Source organism: Primulina eburnea, unplaced genomic scaffold, assembly GCF_022965805.1.
Source record: "Primulina eburnea isolate SZY01 unplaced genomic scaffold, ASM2296580v1 ctg1050_ERROPOS3300000, whole genome shotgun sequence".
NCBI lineage: Eukaryota > Viridiplantae > Streptophyta > Magnoliopsida > Lamiales > Gesneriaceae > Primulina > Primulina eburnea.
The window spans coordinates 59,017-76,185 of record NW_027330592.1 but is presented as its reverse complement, the minus strand read 5'-3'; the positions used below and the strand labels follow the sequence as shown (position 1 = coordinate 76,185).

At 37.4% G+C, this 17,169-nt stretch overlaps 1 non-coding gene across 1 annotated transcript; it reads right to left on the bottom strand.

Annotated features, from left to right (window-relative positions):
* Positions 1–16,726: 16,726 nt before the first annotated feature.
* LOC140820447 (small nucleolar RNA R71) lies at positions 16,727–16,832 on the bottom strand. Its single transcript, XR_012115480.1, has one exon. It is a non-coding gene; the product is annotated as a small nucleolar RNA R71 (small nucleolar RNA).
* Positions 16,833–17,169: the final 337 nt, after the last annotated feature.

The following is a 17,169-nucleotide window of genomic DNA, read 5'->3' as shown; positions in this document are numbered from 1 at the left end:
ACTCAACTATGAAGACAAGGACAGAATCAGTTGTGCAATGTTCATGTTAGTCAAAGCTGTACGCATTTGGTGGAATTCTATCAAGGTAGGTGTTGATGTACTGGCATTGAAGTGGCAAGATTTTACTCATCTTTTCTATGACAAGTACTTCCCAGATGCACTTCGAGCAAGGAAAGTGACTGAGTTTTTAGAGCTTCGTCAAGGAGGTATGAATGTTGACGAGTATATTCTGAAGTTCGAGGAGGGCTGTCTATTTGTCCCGTATATTGCCTCCAATGACAAAGACAAGGGTGCTCATTTCATTAGAGGCCTTCGAGAAGAGATCAGAAGGGACATTAATATGTCTAAGGCGGTGACATTCAAAGAGATTGTAGCTAAAGCCTTGTTAGCTGAGCAAGATGAGAAAGACATTGCCAGAGAGAGACAGGCGAGGCAGGAGGCTATTGCTCAGAGAGGTCATGGTTCGAGCCAAAGAGGGAAGGGCACTTTTAAAGGGAAAGGCAAGTTAGAACCGATTTCTAAAGCACCGGCAGTTCCATTTGATCCCGAAAAGCCGTTGTGTCCCAAGTGCAGTAGACATCATAGGGAAGAGTGCAGATTTGGTACTCATACTTGTTACCAATGTGGCATGGCAGGCCATATTGCCAAGAACTGTCCGAGAGGCTCGAGTAAAGAGAAGGTGCAGGGTCGCATCTTCACCATGACAAAGGAAGGTATAAACCATGATTCTTCTGTGATCTCTAGTACTATTTTAATTTCAGGCAGAGTAGCTACGACATTGATTGATACAGGTGCTACTCATTCTTTTATGTCTGAACTATTTTTGAGATCTTCGGGTCTAGTTACTTCTATTCTTCCCCTCCAGTTTAATGTTGTATTGCCTTCGGGAGATGTGTTGTGCCCGACATCTATTGTGTATGCATGTTCTGTTCAAATTGATGAGCGAGTGTTTTATGCCGATTTGATTGTTATTCCGATGGTTGCGTTTGATATTATACTTGGCATGGATTGGCTATCAACCTATCGTGCAGTGATTGATTGCGTTGCTAGGACGGTGAAATTTGCAGATGATGGCAATAGGGAAGGTATGCTCGCCAGTGCAGGTACTTAGTTGGTCCTTCCTTTTATTTCGTGTCTTGAGGCTAAGAAGTTGTTGTGTAGAGGTTGTGATGGGTTTTTGGCTTCTCTTGTTGATATGGATAGAATGGTTAAGTTGAATATCGATGATATTGATGTGGTGAGAGAGTTCTCTGATGTGTTTGAGGATGATGTTTCGGGTTTACCGCCGGACAGAGATGTAGAGTTTGTGATTGATCTAGTCCCGGGTACAGTTCCTTTTTCTAAGGCCCCATACAGAATGGCCCCTACAGAGATGAAAGAGTTGAAGACTCAGTTGTACGATCTTTTAGATAAATGTTTCATTTGGACGAGTTCTTCGCCTTGGGGAGCTCCGGTTCTTTTTTTCAAGAAGAAAGATGGGTCTTTGCGGCTTTGCATTGATTATAGAGAGATCAACAAAGTGACTATCAAGAATAAATATCCGTTGCCGCGAATAGATGACCTTTTTGAACAACTGCAGGGGGCTACCGTGTTTTTTAAGATCGATCTGCGATCTGGCTATTATCAGTTGAAGGTTAGGGAGTCTGATATCCCTAAGACGGTGTTCCGGATCAGGTACGGTCATTATGAATTTCTTTTAATGTCTTTCGGTCTGACTAATGCTCCTTCAGTCTTCATGGATCTTATGAACCGAGTGTTCAAGCCGTATTTGGATAGCTTTGTCATTGTTTTCATCGATGACATATTGATTTATTCCAAGACCAGAGAAATTCATTCAGAGCACCTCAGAGTTGTTCTTCAGCAGTTGAGAGAGAAGAGGTTGTATGCTAAGTTGAAGAAATGTGATTTCTGGTTGGAGCAGATTTCTTTCTTAGGTCATGTTGTCTCGAAGGATGGTATAGCTGTTGATCCAGTGAAAATTGAGGCGATTCAGAAGTGGCCTATTCCTACCACTGTATCAGAGGTACGCAGTTTTCTTGGTTTGGCGGGTTATTATTGTCGTTTTATTTCAGATTTTTCCAAGATTGCCCTGCCATTAACCAATCTGATGAGGAAGACTGTGAAGTTTGAGTGGTCCAATGATTGCCAAAGTGTATTCCAAGAGTTGAAAGATAAGTTGACGACAGCTCCAGTACTTGCATTGCCCAGTGGTTTAGAGGACTTTGTTGTTTACACCGATGCATCGAAGAAAGGTCTTGGTGCAGTGCTGATGCAACGTGGGAAAGTTATAGCTTATGCTTCTCGCCAGTTGAAGGACTACGAGAAGAATTATCCTACACATGATCTGGAGCTAGCAGCTGTGGTTTTCACCCTGAAAATCTGGAGACATTACTTATATGGCGAAAAGTGTGAAATTTTCACGGACCACAAGAGTTTAAAGTATTTGTTTTCTCAGAAAGAACTCAATATGCATCAGAGACGGTGGTTAAAGCTTGTCAAATATTTTGATGTGACGATTAGTTATCACCCAGGCAAAGGAAATGTTGTAGCAGATGCATTGAGCCGTAAGTCGAGTTCTTCCTTGAGTTCGATGATTCAGCAGCCGTTGTTGATGGAATTGCAACGAGAGGAGATAGCTTTGGTAGTCCCAAGAACCATTGCTAGCTTTTCAGTGTTGGTCATTCGGGCTACATTTACAGACAAGATCCGTAGAGAGCAGGTCAATGACTTATAGTTGACAGAGTTGAGAGCCAGAGCAGAGGAGAGAGGTAATTCAGAGTTCGGGACGAATGGAGATGGTTTGGTGACATTCAGAGGCCGTATTTGCGTTCCTATTGGTGATGATATTCGGCGAGACGTCTTGACAGAGGCACATACCGCGCCATATTCGATACATCCAGGTAGTACCAAGATGTATCAGGATCTTCGTAGAATCTATTGATGGCCAAGTATGAAAAAAGATATTGCCATATTTATTTCTCAGTGCCTAACTTGTCAGTAGGTGAAAATCGAGCACCAGAGACCTGCTGGGACATTGCTATCTTTGCCGATTCCTCAATGGAAATGAGAGCATATTACGATAGACTTTGTGACTGGTCTTCCTAGAATGCAGAAAGGTTTTAACTCTATTTGGGTTATTGTTGATCGGTTGACCAAGTCAGCGCATTTTACTCCAGTCAAGACGACGTATTCCATGAACCAGTATGCCGAAGAGTACATAGCAGAGATTGTTAGACTTCATGGTGTTCCTGTGTTGATCGTGTCTGATTGTGATCCTAGATTTACTTCAGATATTTGTAAGAGTTTGCACAGAGCCTTGGGTACACGGTTAGCATTCAGTACATCATATCATCCCCAGAGTGACGGTCAATCAGGGAGAGTTATTCAAATTTTAGAGGATATGTTCAGAGCTTGTACTATCGATTATCCTGGTAGCTGAGATTCCAAATTGCCTCTTGTTGAGTTCACGTACAATAATAGCTATCAAGCGACGATTGACATGGCACCGTATGAGGCACTTTATGGCAGGAAGTGTAGATCTCCCTTGTATTGGGATGAGATTGGTGAGAGGAAGATGTTGGGTCCAGAGTTGGTCCAACAGACAGCTGATGTTGTTGCTGTTATTCGAGAGAGAATGAAGGCAGCATAGTCGAGACAGAAGAGTTATGCTGATGTGCGTCGTAGACCGTTGCAGTTTGAGGTTGGCGACCATGTGTTCTTGAAGATAGCACCTCTTAAGGGTGTGATGCGGTTTGGCAAGAAGGGAAAGTTGAGTCCGAGATTTATTGGTCCATTTGAGATCTTGGACAGAATTGGTGATCGAGCTTACTGGTTAGCCCTACCGCCAGATCTTGACAGAGTTCATAATGTTTTTCATGTCTCCATGCTCAGGAAGTATATTGCGAATCCTTCCCATGTTCTTCGCCACGAGCCATTGGATTTGACGCCGAATTTGACGTACCAAGAGATTCCAATTCAGATTATGGATCACAAAGTTAAAGTGTTGAGAAACAAAGAGATCGGCATTGTTAAAGTACTTTGGAGGAATCATTTGATTGAAGAAGCCACGTGGGAACCTGAGGATGAAATGAAAGATAAGTATCCTGAGTTTTTTGCACAGTGACGTCAATTTCGAGGACGAAATTCCTCTAAGGAGGGGAGATTGTAATAGCCAAGCCTGGTGAACGGTACGATTTAAGATTTCGTTTGATTATTGACTATTTGGTTAAGATTAAGTATAGTTTGATGTTAAGAGTTGTGATTTATGGTTTATAGTATTGTTGGTTATACTTGTTATGTGGTTTTATTGTAGCGTTGTCGCGATTTAATTCATGGTAATTAGTATGTTGAGCCAATTGCTATGAGGCCAATTGTAGTGGTTAGATAAGATATAGAGGTGCAACTTTCTTGTTGAGAGTGTTGCCAAATTTTGATGAGAAGCGACGTTTTGATTCGATTTTATTGCGTAGAGTATATTGTTGGCTACAGAGGAGAGTGCACCCGCACTCCATTTTTCAGTGCACCCGCGGTGGTGGGACAGAAGCAAGACCGCACCCGCGGTCTATAAGGGACCATACCCGTGCTCCTCATGCTTCAGAATTTCGGTTGTTTTCCAGTAAGCTCAGCGCACCCGCGGTAAGATCTCAGCGCACCTACGGTCGTCACTCTCAAATTTTCGGTTGTTGTTCAGTACATTTACGCACCTGCGGTGTATTTTGGAGCGCACCTGCGGTGCATGAACAGTAGATGTGTGTTTTCGAGATTTTAAGTGATATAAGACATGAGTTGGCTTTATTTCTCTCATTTCTTTCCCTTACTCTCGATTTCTTCAGCAAAGAGCAAGCTAGGGTTCTATTTTCTTTCTTTCCTTCCTTTGATGCATTTTGTTGGGTATTTGAAGTAGGATCAAGGTTATTTTGAGTTCTAGAAGCTAAGGTAAGCTTGTGGCTTTGTTTATTCTTGGATTATGATGTTGGGAAATCATGGGTTTGTTGATTATGTTGGTTTTATGGATTTAATGTTATGGGTATGTGATTATGGAGTTGTTGATGGTGCAATATATGGTTTATTGTTGTAGGAAGAGTACCAAGAGAATATAATCAAGCTTCTTCTTGGTTGTAAGTGGAATTCATTTCTTTGTGCTCACATGATAATATATGTATTGTGTTTTAATGGTTTTAACATGTTATTTCCTTCCATTTGATTCATGCTATGTATTAATACACTTTGTTGTATATTAGAGGCATTTTATGTCTCAATTATGTCAAAGAGAATACAAAAGAAAAGAGTATGCAAAGTGTTTGGTTTAATGCCTAAAAGAAAGTTCAAATGATTTATTGGATTGATAGATACATAGTAAGAGATTGCATGCAATTAGTTGATCAACGACAATAGGCTTATATCCCAACAGAGTATCGATTCATATCGATGGGATATAAGTACAGAGACAGAGATACTATCTAGATATCAATCCATCAGAGAAAAGAGAAATACCATCTTTGTTGTTATTCATGCTATGATATTTATGATTCAAGAGTTGATGGTATTCAATGTTTTCAAAGTTAAGTTTTTCAGAGTATGATATGTATCCATTGCTATGTAAGAGTTCCACTTGCTGAGTTTTATACTAATTTCAGTTATTTCATGTGATGCAGATAAGAGCGACGAGCCGGGACGTTGATTGTGGGCCAGAGTCATATGCATATAGAGAAGGAAGGAAGAAAACTATTTTGATAGCATTTTGGACATGATCGCAAAAATGATATTTTGTATTTTGTTGCATCATTTTATAGATCATGTATATACTTTTGATAGAATGGAATAATGAAGTTGTCATTTGGTAAAATGACCTTGGAGCTTAATATTTTTAATCTTTGTATAAGAAACCACATGACAAAGGAGATGAAAGTGAAGATGAAAATCTTATTGAAACTCTTGTAGAAGAAAACATTCAAGAAAGAAGTACTCGTGACTAATTAGATATTTGTTCAATTGATACTGTTAAAGAAAATATTGAAATTGATTTTGATGATTTTATCAGGTATCCTCGTTACTAGGATCAGAGAAAGAATTTGAGGAAAAATACGAGAACAAAGATGGACTTCTTGGAGAAGAATTAAAGTAATTTCTTGGAGAAGATGAAACATATCCAGTGGTAATTTCTTCCAAACTAGCAAGTGATCAAGAAGGTAAATTAGTTGATGTGCTTAAAAGACATAAAAATGCAATTGGTTAGACACTAAAAGATCTCAAGTGCATTAATCCAAGAATTTGCACTCACGAAATTCAATTAGAAGAAAATGTTAAAACATCTCAAAAACCATAAAAAGAGATTAAATACACACATGAAAGATGATGTGAAAACCGAGGTTCTCAAATTACTCGATGTTGGAATTATCTACCCTATTTATGATAGTAAGTGAGTAAGCCCAACACAAGTAGTTCCAAAAATATCTGGCATCACAGTGATAAAAAATGAAAAAGGTGAATTGTTAACTTGAGTCTCATCTAGTTGACGGATGTGTATTGATTATAGAAAATTAAATGACGCCACTAGCGAAGATAATTTTCCATTACCATTTTTGGATCAAATTTTAGAAAGAGTAGCAGGTCATCCCTACTACTGTTTTTTGATGGATTTTCAGGCTATTATCAAATTCTCATTGCACTTGAAGATCAAGATAAAACTACATTCACATGTCCTTTTGGAATATTTTCATTAGAAGGATGACATTTTGTTTATTCAATGCCCCAACAACATTTCAAAGATGTATGCTAAGCATTTTTAGCGACGTGATTGAAAATTGTTTGGAGATTTTCATGGATAATTTAACTATTTTCGGAATACATTTCATAACTGTCTTGAAAATTCGGAAAAAAAGTTTTAAAAACATTTGAGGAAAAAAGTTTTATTTTAAATCGGGAAAAATATCATTACATGATTACTTCTGGGATTGTTTTGGGACATGTTGTGTCATCTAATGGAATTGAAGTTGATAAAGAAAAAGTTGATGTCATTGCCAATTTACCCCCTCTAAAAACCATTAAACAAATTCGTTAATTTTTTAGACATGCTGGATTTTATAGGAGGTTTATGAAGGACTTTAGTTTAATCATTAAACCCATTTGTAACCTCTTAACAAAAGACACTGCAATTGAGTGGACTCATGAATGTCACAATGCTTTTGATAAAATCATTCGACATTTAACATCAGCTCTTATCAGTCAACCTATTGATTGGTCTATACTTGTTGAAATAATGTGCGACGCGAGTGATTTTGCAATCGGTGCAGTACTGGGTCAAAGAGAAACGGTAAGCCTTATGTGACATATTATGCAAGTAGAACTTTAAACAATGCTCAAATGAATTATTTCAAAACTAAAAAATAACTACTTGCTGTAATATTTGCATAAGATAAATAGTGTTCTTATTTGATTGGATCAACTACTATTGTGTTTACTGATCATTCTATTATTAGATATTTATTGACCAAACAAGATGCAAAGACAGGACTGATACGATGGATTTTGGATTTTGTTGCTCCAAGAATTTGACATTGTAATCAAAGTTAAAAAAAAAAGAATCGAGAATGTTGTAGCTGATAATTTATCGAGACTAGTAAGATGATAAACTTGTCAAATGACACCAATTGATGATAATTTTCCTAATGAACATCTATTCTCAATCACTACTACACTTTGGTTTGCTAACATAGTAAATTTTCTTATGACAGGAAAAATGCCACCGCAATGGAGTTCCCAAGATAAAAGAAAATTTTTGAACGAGGTAAAAAAATTTTATTGGGATGATTCGTATATGTCCAAGTATTGTCCAGATCAAATTTTTCGACATTGCATAGCCAACAATTAGGTAAGTTGTTGGGTTCAATAATTGTCCCTGCTTGGTAGAGCGATCGAACCTTGATGCTTGAGCTGCTGTGCGGTTTAAAAGATTTGAGTTGCACCATTACCACCAGCTATAGCTTTTTGTAAAGTGACAAGTGCTCGGTCCTACAATTGGTATCAGAACCAAGGTCACGGGTTCGATTTCTATTGATTGCAAGGAGTGCAATTATTGGGAGGGAGATTGTTGGGTGCAATAATTGTGCCTGCTTGGTAGAGCGATCGAACCGTGGTGCTTGAGCTCCTATGCGGTTTAAAAGATTCGAGTTGCACCATTACCGTGAGCTATAACTTTTGGTAAAGCGGTAAGTGCTCGGTCCTACATAAGTAGAGTCATTAAATTTTGTCATTCGGAAGCATGCGGAGGACATTTTTCTTCAAAGAAAACGGCTGCAAAAATCTTGTATTATGGATTTTATTGGCACACTTTATTTAAAGATACACACGAAATCTGCAAGATTTGTGAAAATTGTCAAAAATTGGGTGCGATTTCAAAAAGAAACATGATGCCTTTGAATCTTATCATTGAAATTGAAATCTTTGACTGTTGGGGAATTGATTTTATGAGACATTTTGTGAGGCTCGGGACCGAAGATGGCGGGGGGTGATCGCCGGTGCCATGAGGTGGCACGGACAATGAGTGGCTCCTGGCAGGCTTCTAGGTGGAGGGAACATGAATGAACCGTTCTTACACCGGAAGGAGAGGGATTCCGAGACTGTTCAATGTAATGGACTGTACAGTTGAAGAGGGCTTAAAAGATTTGATTGGTACTATTCATATCACCAAGGTGCATCTTCTTTTCGGTAGCTCATCACATAAGAACTCCAAAGTTAAGCATGCTTGACTTGGGGCAATTTTGGGATGGGTGACCTCCTGGGAAGTTTCCTAGAGTGCGTGTGAGTGAGGACATAAGCACGCTGGAAAGACTCGTCTTGATACAGTGAGGACAGTCGTCGAATCTGGGACGTTACAAGTGGTATCAGAGCCGACCTCTCCGAGTACGGTGTGGTTCGGGGATGAACCAAGCGGAAGCTGGTGGGCATGTGACGCCCGGGGTCGAAGAGGAAGGGGGGTGATCGCCGGTGCCATGAGGTGGCACGGACAATGAGCGGCTCCTGGCAGGCTTCTAGGTGGAGGGAATATGAATGAACCGTTCTTACACCAGAAAGAGAGGGATTCCGAGACTATTCAATGTAATGGACTGTACAGTTGAAGAGGGTTTAAAAGATTTGATTGGTACTACTCATATCACGAAGGTGCATCTTCTTTTCGGTAGCTCATCACATAAGAACTCCAAAGTTAAGCGTGCTTGACTTGGGGAAATTTTGGGATGGGTGACCTCCTGGGAAGTTTCCTATGGTGCGTGTGAGTGAGGACATAAGCACGCTGGAAAGACTCGTCTTGATACAGTGAAAACAGTCGTCGAATCTGGAACATTACACATTTTCCACCGACGTTTGGATACTTGTATATTTTAGTTGCAGTTGATTATGTTTCCAAATCGATAGAGGCAATTCCATGTCGAACAAATAATCATAAATGTGTCATCAAATTATTGAAAGAAAATATTTTTAGTAGATTTGGAATTCCTCGAGCCATGATATGTGATGGGGGAACTCACTTTGTTAATAAATCATTTGCTTCATTAATGAAAAAATATGGTATTACTCATAAAATAACTATTCCTTATCATGATCAAACTAATTGACAAGTTGAATTAGCTAATAGGAAGATAAAGCAAATTTTTGAAAAAACTGTTAACCAAAATAGAAAAGATTGGTCTCTGCGACTTAATGATGCACTTTGGACACATCAAACAACTTTTAAAATATCATTGAATACGTCTCACTATAGGTTGTTTTACGAAAAACATTGTCCTTTGCTTGTGGAATTGGAACATAAAGCTTATTAGGCGATCAAAACTTTTAATTCAAGCATGGATGATGCCAACAAATAACGCAAATTGCAACTTAATGAGATTGATGAATTTAGAAATGACACATATGAGAAATCAAGTATTTATAAAGCAAAAATCAAATCATTTCATGATAGAACAATTCTTAGAAAATCATTTGAGATTTGTAAAAAAAGTTTTATTTATAACTCTCGACTTCACATATTCCCAGGATAATTACGATCAAGATGGAAATGCCAGCATTTTGTAAAACACTTGTATCCTTATGGAGCTGTGGACGTTGAAAATCCTAACAATGGTGATGTTTTTAAAGTAAATGAACAAAGGCTAATACAATTTTTAGAAAATGAAATCTTTCAAGAAGAATTTATTTCCCTTTCCGATCCTTGATTTTTTTTGTTGCATTTAATTTTGTTTGTTTTTTTAAGGTTTCCTTAATCTTTTTATTTTCCCGGTTAAATAGCGGATAACAGTAATATGTGGCTCTTATAGTCAGTTAAATCAGTTTCCCACAATTGCTGATACAAAAATAAAAAAAAATCATATATTTTCTTTTCAAAATGGATGAAATTTTCTCCAAAATTTGTAAATATTTTCCCTATGTTTCTAAAAATGTTCTAAGAAAAATTTATGCAGATAGGTGTGAAAGATTGAGATTGTTAATACAAAGAAGAATTCCAGAAGATATTTGCCTTGTTATAGAAGCTAAGGTCTGATTCGGAGGAAAAGTTCCACAGTCATTGCTCATTCGGTATATGCTTGGATCAGGAAAAAACATTTGTGCGAAAGAAATGAAGAGCCAAAAGATTAGGGGTTTGTCGTAAGTGTGCAAGATGGACTTGTGATAAACGATGCAGATATTTGGGATGCATTTCCAATAACAGATAAGATAAAATTGGTTTCATTAAGAATGAGATGAATATGGAGTCTTTAAATAACATCTTATTGACTCTTGAGACACATTCTAGTGGACACGTGTATATTGAACTTCTCTGTTTAAGGAAACAATTCCAAGATGAGCATCATCGTAATAGTCTTGGGAATCCGACTAGAAAATACCATGTTTGGCAATTTATAAAATAATTGGATGGGAACCATATCCTCGACTCATAGAAGGCGTTGAAACTATTTCTGGACTAAAAAAAAGAGGAAAATTATGAGCCACAATCACACTACTGTCTATATGCATGCGTGTCAATATTTTTTTTACTGTTATTCTGCTTACAGCTGTGACCCATAGTTTTTTCATGATAACATATTACCCCTATATAAAATTTCTCATCTTTCTCTCTATTTCACAGTCCAAAAAGAAAGTAAAAACATTGTTGGATCCTCTGCACAAACATTGAAAAATATTTGTGTATTTTGTGGGTCGAGTCTTGGAAAAATTGAAGTGTTTGTAGAAACAGCGAATAATCTTAGAAAGATATTGGCTGAGAGAAAAATTCACTTGGTATATGGGGGAGGTAATATTGGGTTAATGATATGTTTCAAAATCTGCTCATCTTGGAGGTGGTCAGATTTTGGGTATTATTCCTACAGCTTTAGCTGAAGGAAATATTAGAGGTGTTACGATTGGGGAGGAATTAAAAGTTTCTTCTATGTATCAAAGAATCACCATAATGATTGAAAATTCTGATGATTTTATCGCATTACCAGGTAGTTTTGTTACATTAAAAGAAATTTTTTTTACACTGTTTCTTGGGCACAACTTAATATCCATAATAAACCTGTGGGCTTGTTGAATATCAATAATTATTATGACAGCTTGTTGACATTTCTTATAAAGCCGTGGAACAGAATTTCATTTCAGAAAATGCACAACAATTAATTGATGATTTGGAAGTTTTTGTTCATAAGCCTGATCTGATGATAACAAAGATCAATTGGTTGCAATCATGCAGTAAGAAAAGAAAGTTGGATCATTGAATCAAAGTCGTGGATTGGTTTCAGTTTGGTTTTTTCAATAAAATTCCAGGTGATATATTTCTTTCATTATGTACTCTTCATTAATAGTTATTATGACATTATGGTCAATGCCATATACTGATTGGGAGGAGAACGAACTTATAAAAAAATAAATAAACTTAAAAAAAATATTAAAAAATAGTATTTTAAAATAAAACCATGTCTATTGTTTGTATCTTAGTAATTTTTGAAAAAATATCACACATTAAATGTTTGAAAGATTTAAATTAGAAAATGTATTAATCTATTTAAGGATGTTTAAATTTTTATTTGAAAAAAAGGAAAATTTTAATATTCTAATAATATAAAAATATGATTTATGAAATCTTTTTGAGTGATTAACCATTTTGATAAGATCAGTTATTAAAGTATATGGCCCAAGCTATACCTGATAAGAGTACCTAAAATTTTAGACTCACACATATTTTGTGAGTGAGAGGGGAGGATTGAGAAAATATTTTCTTTCGAGCCTTTATTGATCATGAGAGAGGCTATCCATTGTTTAGATCTTGAGTTCTTATTTTAAAGAAAAAAATAGATATTTCCTGAAAAAAAGAGAAAAAAAGAGGAAAAACGTGGAAGATCTGTATAATTTTAAAGTTATATGCTACGACCAAATTACCTCTCATAAAAAAATAGAAAAAGAGAAATATATTGTACAAATTAAATAAACATGTGATCAAGAGCATAGATTTAGTCTGATTCACGATGTTATGTAAAAAAGGTATCAGAAAAAAATTATATATAATAAGAATAACTAGATTTTGAATCAATGGATTTTCTATGTTTTGATTAATTTGGCTCGTTTGTCTGTCTGCATTTTGTAAACAATTTTCCTGAGCATTTATCTGTATTCCAACTTAATGAGAGAAATCGTCCTATGAATTGAAACATTTATTAACCTGTGAGGATATGGAATTGATACTTTTACTAGGAATTTCTGAAGGCCATGTACATTTAATTAACTGAAATTAAGCTTTGAATTGATCAGGTCGGATTATTTCATAAATTATAATTATGATGATCTTGATATAACTTTGACATTTTTTGTAGAGGCCCGTATTTCGTATTTGAAAATTTGCGGAATAATTTAAATTTTTTTATTTTTAAATAATTAACTTGCCTCATTCATAAAATAAACTGATAAAAAGATTTAAATGTCAAAACAGCAGCAGAAGTAAATACTTTTTCAAAACAGTCACTTAAAAATATTTCAACAAGACAAAATGAGTTTGAGCATAAAAATGATAAATAAACTGAAACATGAGGTCCTCGGGTTCCTACTACTGCCGACCCAAGCTAGCTCACTAGTCCCCGCCCTCGGCCTCGACCTCATCAGTACCTACAACAATCAAGTCTAGTGAGTCTAAAGACTCAGCATGCATATATCATAAATAACAAGTAAATATATCATAAAATTTGGCGTAACGTAAAAATATCGTATCGTAAAACGTAACGTGAAAAATCGTGTCATGGATAATTATAAGTACGAGCATAACTGAAAAATCGTACGTAAAATGTTTGCTTCGATAGAGCCCTGTCATAAAATAACATATCATAATTTTCTGTTGAGATAATGTTCTACGGAAATGGCCAATAACGTAACATAACATGAATCGTTTTATGATACTAAACCACAGTATACTGAGCGGTATAGATCATCACAGCCCTTGGACTGGATATTCATACCCACACATGAACATGAACTGGTCGTGAGTCACCGGGTGAAGTAATAATCCCATAAGCGTGAAGTGGCCACAAGACATATCGCATATATCTCAAAATAAACATTTTATATTTTATGCACGTAATATAATTAAAAATCCTGTCTTATTTTACCAAATGGGTTGCATCGTTCCCAGGCTCGCTACAAAATAATTCTAACATGAGAAACATGAAAATAAACTTAACTTGACCAACATATCATAACCGAACCAAAAACGAGATAATTACGCCCAACAAACTTAGTATCTAATCATGACTCCGTACCAAACCGAACCAACATCGAACCATCATTTAGTCATGATTAAAATACGCCTAAAATAATGGAAAATAAATTCCAAGGGCTGTAATACACGAAAATTGTGCATGGAGGCCAAAATCATGAAATGCTCTTTCGAGAGTTACTTTGGCACATCGCACCGTAAATTCTCGTACGACCTCTAAGCTTAACCAAATCACAAACGGCCAAAAGCATGACCTTCCTAACTCAATGAGGTACTGTCCAGTCCAAGTCAATAGGCTAAAAGCCAAAAAACTCGAAACAAGCCTTTGAACCGAAGGAAAAGTTGCTGTAAAAAATACAGCAGCAGCTGTTGTGATTTCTTGTTTTGTTTTCGAGGCTATTGGACATTGGGGCTTGAACCACCGACCAGAGCCTCTTACCAACATCCTAAGATATGGTTTGAACCATGGCTGAGGGCCCTAGGCCAATCACAATGCAAGCCAACACCTACGACGATCCCAAGCTTCACTAGAGAACACACATGGAACGCGTGGAGGTGTTGCTTGTTTTGCTGTCATGGATCATTCCAGTGGCCATGTGATTGACCATGGAATGATCTAGACATCATGAGGCATTGTATGAACCATGGATAAGGGCTAAAATGCCAACCAAAATCCACACCAACCTCAAAACCGAAAACTACTCACAAAACTCGAAAAAGAATGAAAACCGAGGGGCTGTCTTTTTTTGTTTTAAAACTGATGGGAATATGAACCAAGACATGAAAGGTCATCTTGGTCACGTCCTAGACATGCCAAGGGGGATTTCTAATCGTGGATGCAGCTCCTTGATGTGTGTGATTTTTACGTGTTTTATTGCATTAGTTTGTGTGTGTTTGCATTATGCATGCGTACATTTCGTTTACATTCTGTTCATTCTAGAGTAAACATTTGCATGTGATCGTGTCTCACTTTGATGTGACAAATTCGCAGGAAAAACGGCCGGAAAAACGGAACTCGGAGCCAAGTTCTAAGCCAACAAGATGATGTACAGAAAAGTTGGCGTCCGAGTGGTAATTTGCTACCGCCCGAGCGCGAGATGTGGATTGCCGAGAGGAATTACAGAAAGTACGGCACTCGGACGGTAATTTGCTACCGCCCGGGCGCGAGAAAATATTCCGAATAGCCAAGATACAGAACATATGGCGCTCGGGCAGTAATTCTTTACCGCCCGAGCGCGAGAAGCCGCATGCCCCAAGTGTTTTACGGAGAGTGTGGTGCTCGAGCGGTAATTCTCTACCGCCCGAGCGCCACCTAATTTTGGCAAGATTTTGCATCCGATTTTTTCTTTATTTCGGAGGTATGGCTGATATGGAAGGGGGTGGACGACTTTTTGAGGGTTTACCAGACATTATTGAGGAGGAGCACAAGCCTTGGAGAGCACTTTGCGCTTGGATTGAAGATTTGAAGTTTTCCGGGCGTCGTTCTTCGTGTTTTTCGCCAACTCTAGTATTTCTTATTTAGTTTTTATCATTTGAACTTTGTTTTGTTGATTTTCAATCATGAACTTTAGTAGCTAAACTCTAATATTTGTTGGGATTTAAGGGGATCCTACCCCAAACTTTGATTTAGTTAATTTATATTTCAATTTGTGATTTGTTCTTGGTTATACTATTGTTTTATTGTGTTGTTAGAGCGTATCTAACTTTAACGACGTTGTCAATATCACGAGTGAGTTCGAGAGAATAACTAGTGATAGGATCGAGTAGTATAATCCGCGGATCTACAATTTACATAGATATATGAAATTTGATACGTGTCGATAATCATAGTCCTAAGGGTCAAAAATTAGGGGATTTCATAAATCGAAATGCGATTCACTCTTGATAAATAATTAAAGACATTTAATTACTTCATTGAGCCGAATTAGTTTGGCATAGCTCGAGAGAGTGTGTTCAGTAGAATAGGAAATCCTGTCGGAAGCCTATAATCACTATCGAACGAATTAATTAATTAACGAGGGGTAGGTGAACCGATATTCCCAACAAATTCATTTCTCATTGAATTTTACTCAAAATTTTAGATATTAATTCTCATTCGTTAGTCATTGAATTGTTTTATTTGCACGTTTATTTGAGCATAGTAGTGTTAAAACAATCAAATCCATTTTCGTCGCTAAATGTTCAATAACCGAAAATAATAATTGTTAAATACAGTCTTTAGTGGAACGATACTCGTACTCACGTATACTATACTATAACTTGACATCGTGCACTTGCGATTATTTTGAGCATATAAAACATATTTTTATTGAGGATTCCACAGTGCAAGTTTTGCTCGATCAAGTTTTTGGCGCCGTTTCCGGGGACTGTTAATCTACAATTTTATTTTTAGTCATTTTCTTTAGCGTTATTTTATTTGTCTTGAGCTAACACTCCATATTTTATTCCAGATATGTTATCTAGTGCATGCCAAAGTCACTTGACGTGGAGCTTGAATTCGATCCTGAAATTGAAAGAACCTTCCGCAGGAGAAGACAACAACAGAGACTTAAAGAACTGATGGAGAGACACGAGCCAGAACGTGAGGAGGAACAGCGTGAAAATAGACAAGTCGAGATGCCACGCCGCATACCGATGCCTAGAGTACGCCCAGCCTTCTTTGGAGGGTGCACGCCCTAGCGTTGTGAGGCCTATCGTGCGGGCAAATCACTTATCAAGCCAGCTATAATCCAGATGATTCAGAACACAATTCAATTTGGAGGAACTGCAATAGATGACCCAAACACGCACATAGCAGATTTTTCCTTGAAATTTGCGATACTTTTAAATTCAATGGAGTTTCTGATGATGCTGTTAGATTGCGGTTGTTTCCTTTCTCTTTACGTGATAAAGCTAAAGCATGGTTAAATTGTTTGCCTGTAGGTTCGATCACTACATGGGAAGACATGGCGAAAGCATTTCTCATCAAATACTTCCCTCCCTCCAAGACCATGAAGCTGCGGGCAGACATTACAACATTTGCTCAATTCGATCAGGAATCTTTATATGAGGTATGTGAACGCTTCAAGGATCTACTACGAAGATGCCCACATCACGAGTTACCACTTGGGTTAGTCGTTCAAACATTCTAGTATGGTTTGTTTACTCCTAACCGTACTATGATAGATGCTGCTGCGTGTGGAAACCTGTTGAGAAAAACCGCGGAGGAAGGATATGAATTGTTAGAGGAGATGGCTGCTAGCAGCTATCACCCTCAATCTGAGAGAAACAACCAGCGGAAGAGTGCAGGAGTTCACCAGGTAACTGATTTTTCTGCTATTACTGCACAACTTGATGCTTTAAACAGGAAACTAGACCGCTTGAATGTGGGTGGCACGGCGATGCGTCTTCAAGAGATATTCTGTGACAAGTGTGGAGGGGAACACTATGTGAAGGAC